Raw genomic sequence first — 11,021 nt, 5'->3', positions numbered from 1 at the left:
AGAAAATGACAAAATCACTGGAATTACATGGCAGTAATGTCAGGAATTATATAAAATGGCAGTAGCACTGGACATATACGGAAGTGTCAGACATGACGGCACTTTAAAAAAACTTTTTTTTTATATGACAGGGAGAAACCCACTGTCCTAACATTTGGCAGGGCTGATTAAACAAACAGCCAGGGGGAAACTCCTGAATCCAGTTTCTAACCCTGGGTAATAATTTTTATTACCCGGGATATAATAATAATCATTAAGGCTCCCCTGTAGGGATGTAGATGAGATCCCCCCCCCCCCAGTGGACCCCCACATGGGAGTCCTTCCGCGTCACGCTGAGGACGCTAAGGGAGTAGAATCCAACCTCTGAACCCGTGCACCCGTGTACAGGGTGCAGACTTTCTGCTCTTTCTATGGCCTAGCCTCGTGCAGAAGTAGGCCCTCCCAAATTTTCTCCATCTGGCAGCCAAGGGGACTGCATCAGAGAAGCAGAGTTACGTCTTCTCACAGGTGGTGCTGCGGAAGGATTTGTATTCAGAGTGTCCCTTAGCGGTATCTCACCTGCGAAGGGGAGGTACCTCTTGTATTCGGCGTCTGCGTTCCATTGGCGGATCCAGAGACCTCTGCGAGCCGCTACTGCCATGGAGGATGCTCTAGAATTCATCAGCCCAATGTCCCTCATGGCTTTCACCATGAATTTAGCTGAATCCTTTATGTGACCTAGAATCAAAACACCATCATCCCTATGGATTGTATCAAGGTCTTCTATTAAATTGTCTGACCATTTTAACATAGCGACAAAACACAGGGCGATCAGGCACAGGTCACATTAGGTATAATAATATTAATGAGGGGAAAAGACCAAAATTGGACAGTAAATTACCCTAATAAGGGGGTAGGAGAAAAGTATAAACAATTTTCTCCTCTTGTGTGCTGTCCTAGTTGGTGGTGCGCCCAGAGCCAGAAAGTACACAGACTAGCATTGGGAGAGAAAGAAGGCTCTTGTGTGGGCGCACTCTTGTACTAAGGAAAATACATTTTCAGTAATGTATAGTAGAAATTATTAAAACATAACTTTTATTGATAATATTAAACCATAGTTACCCATCCAAAAGATCCATAGGAGAATAAAGAATTTTGAAAATTGTTAAAATGTTCTGGTCTCTTTATTTCAAAGAATATTTGGAAAGGTTGTAGACACTGAGTTGCCATACCCCCATTTCCCCTGACCAGTACAGAATTTCTGTATTAATAGAACCGAGGGGTAATTGGACAAGATATTATAGGAATATCCAATTATGATCACTTTGTTAAAGCTAAATAATAATCAATGGTCACCAAATAATTATTTACACACCTGAATTATAGACAGATACCATATTTGCGGACAAAAATTGAGGCATTGAACTGCAAATAAACATAGAATAACTAAATAGGATAGTAGAGAGTGCTTGATAGAATTAGTGGTGATACTGCTGTTGGTGTCCCTTCTCACATAGAGAGGGAAATTAATTCCTGCTCTACAACACCAGGTATTCCCAGGTAGTCACCTCTCCTGGTACTAACCCAGCCCAATGTTGTTTAGCTTCCAAGATCAGACGAGATCGGGCGCTGGCAGCGTGGTATGGTAGTAGAGGATAATGTGATCTGTATACCAATGAGAGTGCACCTATATAAGAAATTATGAAAGTAGGAAACAATAAGAGAAAAATAGGAAAGAAGGGATGAATAAGTAAAGTAAGTGAAAATGTGTGGGTCTGCTTTCCACGTTAGGCACGGTTCTACAGTACGCCCAGACGTGGCACTGTGCTCCGTGGATCATGGATGAGAGTCCACGAAAAAACCTGTGTGGCAGAGTAATTGCCAAAATAAAACAGCCTAGCTGTGAATTCTATTGGTATGAGAAAGCCGCACAGATGCTACAGATCCTATGGATCACCAGTGTCCTGCCCCTGATGAGGTTTGGACTGTGAAACTGTATCTAGAGACGGTTTGTTTTCATACAGAAAAAATTTTGTTCAGGAAAGAAGACCCTAAATCATCATGCATAGATACAGGATATTGTTTTTTAAGCAGCAGCATTCATCCTGTAAACATATTCTCATATTATCAGGAAGAGAATGCATAAAATCACCATAAGTTGATGCAGAATGTTATTATGGGCAATGGTATTGAACTTGTGAATTAGTACCACAGCAGAAAAATATATATTTGTACATATCTCTCTGCATATACCATATAAGTCCAAGTCTGGTCAAAGATATGGATGCACAAACAATGCCTCTATTGCAAATAGGTTAGCATATGTACCGTTTTTATATGGTCCTGACACTGAGAAACATAAGGTAATAGTAATCATAGGGATGCTAGTATAGAAGATAATATCCTGGTTTCAAATGAAGATTATAGTCCCAGCCCAGAGAGAAGTAAGGTTGTGTTGTGAAGGGAAGGGATGGGGATGACAGGGGACATTGAAAGGGGACGGATTAGTTGTGCCCTAAACATGGTGAAAATGAATAATGGTAGATTGGATGGGTCTGTGAAGGGGAAAAATGGGGATGGGTATGAGCTGTGGGAGTGTGAGGAGGTGAATGATTGGTGAGGAGGGACTGCAACTGTGTGAAAAACGGGATTAAGGGGGAGATGGGCTGGAAGGAAGGCGGTTAATGAGGAAAAATTGGACTGAGGAACTGGGGATTGTGCTGAGGTGAATGGGATGGGTGAGCGACTGTGATGAGGAATTAAATGAAGAAAAAAAGGAGGAATTGAAATATATGAAGATGGGTGTATGGTTGGGGGTGTGAATAGTGATAGGTTGAAGTGAGTAATGTTCAGGCGGGTAGCCAATAGTGAAGTCAGTTTATGAACAATGTAAATATTGTTCAAATGGGGTGTTAGAAAAATGCAAAATGGCATATGTGAGGGAGTGGGGGATGAAAGTGTGAGGCTGAAAAGAAAATGAATACTTGGGAGGATGGTGCAAAAAAAATGTAATGGACAAGGTGTTGTGGTGGAAATGCATGGGGAAATGTGCCGGATTATCGGCACTGCGGGTAATGGAGGATGAAAAGGTGTGGGATAAGAGGGTTGTGTGATAAATGAGGTAAGTACATGCATTATTGAGATAAAGGGAGTGGATGGCAAGTGCAAAAGAATGGAAAAAACTGGTGGAAAGGTAAACTGTTACGGATGGATGGTTCAGAAGGATTCAGAAATTAAATAAATAGATAGTCTTATGGGATGAGGCAGTGAAAAAAACTGCACTGTGTGTGTCTGCATGGATGAGAAAAAATCGTGGCAAATAAAGGCTCACAGGAAAACCGCATAATTAATGTTTTCATTCAGACCGTTGGGTTTGATACTATTGAGGCGAAAAATCCACTCACTCTCTTTCTTATAGAGTTCTTTCGTAATATCTCCTCCTCGTATGCCCAAGTGTACACGGTCCAGGCTGAAGGCCTTGAATTCATTGATGGATCCTTTTTGGTGAAAATTAAAGTGCCTGGCAACCGAGGTGAGCTGTTTCATACGTGCAAGGTCTTTGGGAGCATTACGAATATTTCCTAGATGTTCCAGCAACCTTTCTTTAAGTTTGCGTGTGGTCATGCCAACGTATTTAAGGTTACATCCACAAGTTATACAGTAAATCACAGCTTGAGTATTGCAATTGAAATTTTTTTGTCATTTTACTGACTGGCCATATCTGTCGGTGACAGTATTGGTTTGAAGAATCTGTGGGCACAATTTACATTGTCCACAAGGAAAAGAGCCAGAAATTGACGTTTTTTTGGGGAATGGATGTAACAAAGTTTCTCCGCACTAGCTGATCTTTCATGTTCTTAGATCTGCGCCAACTCATCTGTAATGGAGAATTCAGGAAAGGGGCTAAGTCGGGGTCCAGTTGCAAGATGTAAACGTGTTTGGTTATGGCATTCTTCAGCATTTTCCATTCAGGACAGAAGGTTCCTACAAATCTAATGAAGTCATCTTGCTTGGAGACTTCTTTTTTCTTATTCCCAAAAATTAGGCTCTCTCTCTTAACTGCTGCGGTGGCTGAGCATGCTCGTTTGAGTGAGCGTTTGTTGTAGCCCCTAGCTAGGAGGCGATTGGTAAGTTCTCTGCTCTTAGTTTTGAAGACTTCGTCCTCCGAGCAATTGCATCTCAGCCTGAGGTATCCCCCTTTAGGGATGTTTTCAACAGTAGGAGGGAAATGTGAGCTGGATTGAAAAAGGAGACTGTTGGTTGCAGTCTCCTTGCGATATAGTTCCGTTTCCAAGAAGCCAGTGTTTGATTTATAAATGTTAAGATCAAGGAAGGGGACTCTCTCAGAACTAATGAAATGTGTTAACGTGATGTTAAGATCATTAGTATTGAGAATTGTAATAAAGTCCATAAGGAGGTTTCTTTCTCCATTCCAGATAATAAATATATCATCGATATATCTCAGCCACAAAATGACATGTGTGGTGTACTTCTCATTGATGGTATTGAAGACATGGAGATGCTCCCACCACCCCAAAAAGAGGTTTGCATATGTGGGTGCACACGCAGCACCCATTGCGGTTCCCCTTTCTTGCAGGAAGAATTGGTCTTGGAAAACGAAAAATTATTTTTGGAAAGAACAAAGTTGAGCAGTTTCTGAAGAAAATCTGAAAAGTCATTTGTACCTCCTTGATCCAGATAATATTTAATTGCTGCAAGGCCCTGATGATGATTGATGCTTGTGTAGAGTGCTTCTACATCCAGAGTCACTAGCAGGAAATCATTTTCAAAATGTATGTCATGAATTTTACGCAAAAGGTCAGACATATCCTGTAAGTAGGAAGGTAATTCAAGGACAAATTCACTTAAATGTAGGTCCAGGAATCGACTTGGTTGCTCCAAAAGCCCACCATTACCTGACATTATTGGTCTGCCAGGTGGCTGGTGAGCATTTTTGTGAATCTTGGGCAAAAGAAAGAACGTTGGTGTTTTTGGGTTCTGGACAGTGAGATATTGTAATTCCTGTTTTGTAATGGTACCTTGGGCAGCAGCTTCTTGTATCAAGATATTGTAAGCATTCAGAAATCTGACAGTTGGATCACTAAGAAGCTTCTTATAGCATGAAAGATTATATAGTTGTCGGTGTACTTTGGCAATGTACATTTGTTGTGGCCAGAGTACGATATTGCCACCTTTATCCGATGGTTTTATAATTATATCATGCCAGGTTCCCATTTCTTGCAGGGCTTTTCTCTCTTTAAATTTGAGATTTTTAGGGGAGTGGTGAAGACCAACTTTCATTTGGGCATAGATGTCAACGAATTCTTTAGACACCCGGTTCAGAAAGACCTTGATTTCTGAGCTAGTATTATCAGGAGGAAAAAAGGATGATTTGGGTTTACATTTTGGTCTGTAAGGGGTTATTTTGTCCATGTTAGATTCGATTTGGAGTTCCTCTAATACCTGGATAGCATGGAGATCTTCTGTAGACAGTTCTGGACTGGAGGCACTATCCTGTCTGAGATGTTGCTTGGCGAAGAATTTCTTGAGGAGGAGTTTCCTTCCAAAAAGTCTCAGATCCTTTTCCCAGGAGAATCTATTAAAAGATCGAGATGATGAGAAGGAAAGTCCTTTGGCAAGTACTTCCATGTGGTCGGGGGAGAGAGACCTGTCCGATAAATTGATGACCTGTAGTTGGGAGGAGTGGTCAAGATCTACCATACCGTTTTCCTCTGACGAACACATTTCCCCATGCATTTCCACCACAACACCTTGTCCATTAAATTTTTTTGCACCATCCTCCCAATTATTCATTTTCTTTTCAGCCTCACACTTTCATCCCCCACTCCCTCACATATGCCATTTTGCATAACTGTCATGTGTCTTCCTCCTTTTTCTAACACCCCATTTGAACAATATTTACATTGTTCATAAGCTAACTTCACTATTGGCTACCCGCCTGAACATCACTCACCTATCACTATTCACACCCCCAACCATACACCCATCTTTCATATTTTTCAATTCCTCCTTTTTTCTTCATTTAATTCCTCATCACAGTCGCTCACCCATCCCATTCACCTCAGCACAATCCCCAGTCCCTCAGTCCAATTTTTCCTCATTAACCGCCTTCCTTCCAGCCCATCTCCCCCTTAATCCCGTTGTTCACACAGTCACAGTCCCTCCTCACCAATCATTCACCTCCTCACACTCCCACAGCTCATACCCATCCCCATTATTTCCCCTTCACAGACCCATCCAATCTACCATTATTCATTTTCACCATGTTTAGGGCACAACTAATCTGATCCCCTTTCAATGTCCCCTGTCATCCCCATCCCTTCCCTTCACAACACAACCTTACTTCTCTCTGTATCCCCTCTGGTCTATCAGCAATTTCCCTATCAACACACCATTTATATTATCATATTTTCTTTCATTATTCCCATTACTATTTTAATTGGCCTCCCACAAGCTTTTCATTGTATTCCATTTTAGTGACCACCTCTGGTTAATTTAAATAAACTTCCCCTTGCCCATACTGCCCGCATACCGGCTTCATGTTATCCCTGCATCAAAATGGCCACTCGGGTCTCGTACTACCAGGCCCGGGTTTGCCCATAACACTGTTCACTTATCCCTATATCAAGATGGCGCTTCTTGCCTCACTGATACCGCCTGTCCATTTCGCGCATATCTCACGTAGCGTCAGCTGACCACGCTCGTGAGTGGCGGCGGAAGGGAACGTCAATGTAGCGCACCCGCCCGCTGCATCCTCTACACCTGCTCCCACATTATTGGTTAAGTTACTAATGTAACTGCTTTTTAAACTAGTCCCCCACCCGACCATATTGGATCCGGAAGTGAACAAGCCCATACGGGCGAAACGCGTCTTTCCACAGGGGGTCCGTTCCTTAACACTCTCATGGCACCATCTCCTTTCACCTGACGAAGTTCTGACCTGTTCACCTGGTTTGAAGATCCGTAAGCCCCAGCTATTGTGTGGATGTGTGTCCCACAAATAGCAATATCTCAGCTATAGATATATTTAATTATATTTGTATTCTTTTGCATATCAAAGCTAATTATTCTGTGGTGGTTTTGCTCTGTGATATGGGCTGGGACTATAATCTTCATTTGAAACCAAGATATTATCTTCTATACTAGCATCCCTATGATTACTATTACCTTATGTTTCTCAGTGTCAGGACCATATAAAAACGGTACATATGTTAACCTATTTGCAATAGAGGCATTGTTTGTGCATCCATATCTTTGACCAGACTTGGACTTACTGTATATGGTATATGCAGAGAGATATGTACAAATATATATTTTTCTGCTGTGGTACTAATTCACAAGTTCAATATCATTGCCCATAATAACATTCTGCATCAACTTATGGTGATTTTATGCATTCTCTTCCTGATAATATGAGATTATGTTTACATGATGAATGCTGCTGCTTAAAAAACAATATCCTGTATCTATGCATGATGATTTAGGGTCTTCTTTCCTGAACAAAATTTTTTCTGTATGAAAACAAACCGTCTCTAGATACAGTTTCACAGTCCAAACCTCATCAGGGGCAGGACACTGGTGATCCATAGGATCTGTAGCATCTGTGCGGCTTTCTCATACCAATAGAATTCACAGCTAGGCTGTTTTATTTTGGCAATTACTCTGCCACACAGGTTTTTTCGTGGACTCTCATCCATGATCCACGGAGCACAGTGCCACGTCTGGGAGTACTGTAGAACCGTGCCTAACGTGGAAAGCAGATCCACACATTTTCACTTACTTTACTTATTCATCCCTTCTTTCCTATTTTTCTCTTATTGTTTCCTACTTTCATAATTTCTTATATACAGATGTGTCCACATACATCTTTGCTATATCCCGCCATGTATGGCACAGTTTTGCATGCCATAGACTCAGAGATTTAGCCATGCCTTGTGTTTTTTCTTAATTTGCTTCTTTAATATGTTACTTTATACATATTCTATTATGGCAAACCAAAATTTTAAAATTCATCCACTCGCTACTCATGAAAAACAGCTTAGCCGTGTTTTGTATGTTGTGCCAAATTGGTAAAAAAGCAAAGATGTAAGTGGACACATCTGTAGGTGCACTCTCATTGGTATACAGATCACATTATCCTCTACTACCATACCACGCTGCCAGCGCCCGATCTCGTCTGATCTTGGAAGCTAAACAACGTTGGGCTGGGTTAGTACCAGGAGAGGTGACTACCTGGGAATACCTGGTGTTGTAGAGCAGGAATTAATTTCCCTCTCTATGTGAGAAGGGACACCAACAGCAGTATCACCACTAATTCTATCAAGCACTCTCTACTATCCTATTTAGTTATTCTGTTTATTTGCAGTTCAATGCCTCAATTTTTGTCCGCAAATATGGTATCTGTCTATAATTCAGGTGTGTAACTAATTATTTGGTGACCATTGATTATTATTTAGCTTTAACAAAGTGATCATAATTGGATATTCCTATAATATCTTGTCCAATTACCCCTCGGTTCTACTAATACAGAAATTCTGTACTGGTCAGGGAAAATGGGGGTATGACAATTCAGTGTCTACAACCTTTCCAAATATTCTTTGAAATAAAGAGACCAGAACATTTAAACAATTTTCAAAATTCTTTATTCTCCTATGGATCTTTTGGATGGGTAACTAAGGTTTAATATTATCAATAAAAGTTATGTTTTAATAATTTCTACTATACATTACTGAAAATTTATTTTCCTTAGTACAAGAGTGCGCCCACACAAGAGCCTTCTTTCTCTCCCATTGCTAGTCATTTTAACATAGCCCTAGCTACCCAAGTGCATGCAATAGTGGGCCTAAGGGCGGCTCCAGTAACCGTGTAAATGGATTTTAGAGTTGTCTCTATCTTGCGGTCAGTCGGCTCTGTTAAAGAGTCCGAGCCTGGTACAGGTAATGTAATTACACCTGATGGCCTGGACACCAAAATGTCCATTATCCGAGGAATCTACCATCTCCTTCTATCCTCCTCAGGAAAGGGATATGTCTTAAGTACTTTAGTGAGGATGTGAAAAACCTCTTCTGGGTTTAACCAGGATCTTTCAAATAGGGTATTCAACTCTTCCAAAACCGGGAATGTCACTAATGATTTTGCAGTTAGCATACAAGAATTTTCCTCTATTTGTATAGGTATTTCTAACACATCCCTAATGGCATTGATCAATTGCTGAATTTTATATTCCAATCTATCATAGTGCCACCCTCTAACTTCTGTGTCGATCCCTGTGTCGGCATCGATGTCCGCGTTGGCCTGCAAGACCTGTGTATCAGGAGCTGAGGGGGTCCTAGATGAAATGGACCTATCCATATCTAGAGCATTCTTCGTAGCTTTTTTCCAGCAACTTAATAGAGTATGCCCTAATGAACTCAGAGGAATCTTATTTCCTAGGCTATCCAGCCATTTTGTCTCCATCCTAATGGGATGAAACCACTCAAGGCAATCCTGAGTACCTGGTACAGACTCCTCTGAGGAAGACACCTCCACAACCTCCAAAACATTTTGTTCTGACATGACACTGACCAGGGATACTGAGCATTGTTCAGGATACTAGAAGTGACACGGAGCAGCAAGATACAGCAATGGGCTACTGTACTGTACTACCATATACTGGTCACCACAATGCAGCAATGATAATAAATGAGCACAGACACTGAGCACTATTCAGGATAATAGAACTGACACTGGGCAGCGAGAACAGTACTGGACTACTGTACAGTACTACTATATACTGGTCAGTGGTCACCACAATGCAGCAATGATAATAATGAGCACAGATACTGAGCACTATTCAGGATAATAGAACTGACAATTGGCAGCAAAAAAAAGCAATGGACTACTGTACTGTACTACTATATACTGGTCAGTGGTCACCACAGTGCAGCAATGATAAAAAATGAGCACAGATACTGAGCACTATTCAGGATAATAGAACTGACACTGGGCAGCGAGAACAGCACTGGACTACTGTACTGTACTACTATATACTGGTCAGTGGTCACCACAATGCAGCAATGATAATATATGAGCACAGATACTGAGCACTATTCACGATAATAGAACTGACACTGGGCAGCGAGAACAGCACTGGACTGCTGTACTGTACTACTATATACTGGTCAGTGATCACCACAATGCAACAATGATAATAGTGAGCACAGATACTGAGCACTATTCAGGATAATAGAACTGGCACTGGGCAGCAAAATACAGCAATGGACTACTGTACTGTACAACTATATACTTTTCAGTGGTCACCACAATGCAGCAATGATAATATTGAGCACAGATACTGAGCACTATTTGGGATAATAGAACTGACACTGGGTAGCAAAATACAGCAATGGACTGCTGTACTGTACTACTATATACTGGTTAGTAGTCACCACAATGCAGCAATGATAATAAATGATCACAGATACTGAGCACTATTCAGGATAATAGAACTGACAATGGGAAGCGAGGACAGCACTGGACTACTGTACTGTACTATTACATACTGGTCAGTGGTCACCACAATGCAGCAATGATAATAAATGAGCACAGAAACTGAGCACTATTCAGGATAATAGAACTGACACTGGGCAGCGAGAACAGCACTGGACTACTGTACTGTACTACTATATACAGGTAAGTGGTCACCACAATGCAGCAATAATAATAAATGAGCACAGATACTGAGCACTATTCAGGAGAATAGTACTGACACTGGGCAGCGGGAAATAGCACTGGACTACTGTACTGTACTGTACTACTATATACTGGTCAGTGGTCACCACAATGCAGCAATGATAATAAATGAGCACAGATACTGAGCACTATTCAGGATAATAGAACTGACACTGGGCAGCGAGAACAGCACTGAACTTCTGTACTGTACTACTATATACTGGTCAGTGGTCACCACAATGCAGCAATGATAATAAATGAGCACAGATACTGAGCACTATTCAGGATAATAGAACTGACACTGGGTGGCG

At 41.2% G+C, this 11,021-nt stretch overlaps 2 pseudogenes; one reads left to right on the top strand and one right to left on the bottom strand.

Annotated features, from left to right (window-relative positions):
- Nucleotides 1-1,514: 1,514 nt before the first annotated feature.
- On the bottom strand, nt 1,515-1,633 carry LOC134960803 (5S ribosomal RNA; annotated as a pseudogene).
- A 6,505-nt stretch (nt 1,634-8,138) lies between these two features.
- LOC134959766 (5S ribosomal RNA) lies at nt 8,139-8,257 on the top strand (annotated as a pseudogene).
- The last annotated feature ends 2,764 nt before the right edge of the window (nt 8,258-11,021 follow it).

The sequence above is a fragment of the Pseudophryne corroboree genome, chromosome 9, assembly GCF_028390025.1.
Source record: "Pseudophryne corroboree isolate aPseCor3 chromosome 9, aPseCor3.hap2, whole genome shotgun sequence".
In the NCBI taxonomy this organism is placed as follows: Eukaryota; Metazoa; Chordata; class Amphibia; order Anura; family Myobatrachidae; genus Pseudophryne; species Pseudophryne corroboree.
The sequence above is the reverse complement of the archived record's forward strand: the minus strand, read 5'-3'. Positions and strand labels throughout refer to the sequence as shown.